We start from the raw sequence: 2911 nt of genomic DNA, 5'->3' as shown, positions 1-2911 counted from the left end.
TGTCCAGTTACAATGGTAATTACGAACAGTTACAAGCTAGATGTAACTATAGATGCTCTGTAAATACCAGAGTCTGAAATCCATTGCCAAATTATTGCATTAAGACATTGGCATGGGAGCTCTCTGTCTCTTGCTAGAGTTTGCTATCTCCTAATTATAAGATTTTTGAAGGAAAAAGCATGGAGTCTTACTTGGCTGGTAAGACAAGAAACTTCATTTGCAAAAAATTATTTTTAATCTTAAAAACATTACATTTTGAATGGAAAAAAATTCCTATTTTTAAAAATAAACTCTTTTAAATAGATTACTAGTAATAGCCTCACTTTTGTGAAGGAGTAGCTGAAATAATTAGGAATTTACTTAGGCTGAGAGATGTACATCAGAGCAGAGTTCTAGAGCAGGATGCTTTTCTGAGCCAGGAGGACAGTCCAAGATGTTTCCTTTTAGTCTGTCCTGTTGGAGTGTTCCTTAGACCCTTTCTTGCAATGCAGCCTTTTATGAAATGGAGGGCAAAGCACAATTTATGTTGGCAATTCAAAGCAAAGATTTCCAGGTGTGGGGGTTATTATGCAAGGGTGAGAAGAAGAAGAAGAAGAGAGAGCTTGACATGACATGTTGGCATGTTTATCATAGAAATAGTGGAAAAGGCTCCTTTCTCCTTCTGAGGAAGGAATAAAGCTGTTGAGATAACTAATTGCAAAGTGAAATGGGAGGCTGCTGTTCTGGGAGGGCTCAGTGCCTCTCTGACCAAGGAAAGGTGTGGAACCCAAAGAGAGTATTATTTGAACAGCCTTGACTGTTTGTCAGACAGGGCATTTCTTTGGAGAACAGATTACCTGAAGGTTTTAAATTAGTTGCTTTAATTTTCATATGTACCAGTGTTTGGTTAAATTCTGTTAATTTTGTTAATTTCTACTTTTTAGGCAGAGAGAAGTTCTCCAGCTTTATAAGGAGAAAAAAGGTGTTCACCTCCTGAACTGGAGCCAGTTCACATCCTAGGCCAGGCAAAATAATAGTGCAGCATAGAACTTTTTAAAAAAAGGACAAACTCCTGTTGTGTGAACTCTGGATTCAGCTTTAAAACATCTTGTTCTGTGCTGCTATCAACAACATTATAGTTTTTCTGGCCAGCAGTAGCTGATTGGCTGGCTCATGATTATTTTCATTAAGTATCCTTCAGTGACAGCCTAAGAACATAAGTCTCTTCAAGTGATTACTGAATTTGCCCTTTAGCCTATTTAAGTTTGGTTTTTATTTGTCGTTGCTCTTTTTGCCTTTCATCTGAAAATTAAAATATATGCACTTCCATTTAATGTTTTTAGTATTTTAAATCTCTTCCCCCTCACTGCTGCTTGTTGCAGTAAGTCCTTACTGTGAAGAGCTCCTATAGTTTGAGTATGTTCTGCAGAGCACCCTGAGACACAGACTTTGATGTTGTTTGGTTCCTTCAAACTGACTGTAATGATGCAGTGTTTACAATGAGATTACAGCAGCTTGTTAGGGAAAAAGATGATCATGGAATATTTTTGCATGGAGTTCTAGGAAGTTTTATATTTCAGGGAAAGATGGAATTAATATCATTCTAAAAATGAAGGATGCTGTATTGATCCATTCCCAAAAGAACTGCAGATCTAGGATTAATGAAACAAGGTTTCTTTCCATTACTACTGAAGGATCTTATATGACTTAAACATTACTTTTTTCAACTCTAATTTCTTTTCATTAGGGTTTTCAGGGAGTTTATGGAGGAAAAGCCAGAGTGTAAGACATCAGCGCAGAATAATATATCTTATGAATGAAAATTTGCTTAATTTAGGATTGTCAAAAGCTGTGCATCTTACATATACATCATTATTAGTTGCTTGATTTACAATACTGCTTTTAGTAAGTTGTATCAATACATTTGAAAGGTCAACTGAGCCAAGTGCATTTGTAGTTTATTATGTACAAAGTACTGATTTTTAGCTAGTGGCTCACTGAATGTTGCAGAAATTCATCTTTAGCCATTATGACAACCATCCCCGATTTCTATAAGGATTTCAATTATTTTGTTGTTTTATCTTTTTAATCTTTCAGAGAGATTGCATGATTTCTTGGCTCTACATTAGAATACATCAGAAAGTTGCACTGTCATTGTGGTCATTTGGTATGGTAAATCATGCTTTTAAAAAAGACAAAGTTAACATCCTGGCATCATTAGAAACTCTGGAAAAAGTTGCACATCTCTTCATAGTGCTGTTGTTATGAATTTGGGGATATTTGTAAGCTCTTTTCTGGTATTTACCCAATATTACTTAGCTCATGTTTATTGATACAAGCGGGCTCATTGAATACTGGTTCTGAGCCTGAAATCCTAGGGCTGATGAGAAGTCCCTAGGAATAAACCAGCAAAGCTCTGTACATAGCTTTCCTTCTCCTAGGTGGGTGTCCCAGTGTGCCCAGTGCTTGGGAAACATTTCAACATCTTTATGGTCAGGGTTCCCATGTGTAGAGTGGTGACATTGCCTGTGTTCCTAGGGCTTGTTTGGAGGCTGATGATGCACAGTCAGAGGTTCATAGAGATTCCTAGTGAAGGTGCACATGGAGCTCTGATGCTGAAGAGGATCTTTTAAATTGTATATCAGAAAACATTTTTCAGACTCGCATGTCATTGTGCTGCAGTCTGCTAAAGGGGAGTGGAACAGTTCTGCCTCGTGTATCTGTGTCTGGTTCCATTTGTGTATGGGGTTCAGACTTCTAAGTCCTGCATTAAGAGACCTACTGGGATATGGATTATAATACTGTGTTTAGAAATGCCCCCCTGCCAGCAGTGATAGTTTACTACTCACCTTTTCTTTTCTTTTTTTCAGATCTTTTTGGATCCCTGTCTAGCTGGTTCATGTTTCCAAGCTCTGTCTTGTAACATTCTCAA

Source organism: Cinclus cinclus, chromosome 10 (assembly GCF_963662255.1).
Source record: "Cinclus cinclus chromosome 10, bCinCin1.1, whole genome shotgun sequence".
NCBI lineage: Eukaryota > Metazoa > Chordata > Aves > Passeriformes > Cinclidae > Cinclus > Cinclus cinclus.
The sequence above is the reverse complement of the archived record's forward strand: the minus strand, read 5'-3'. Positions refer to the sequence as shown.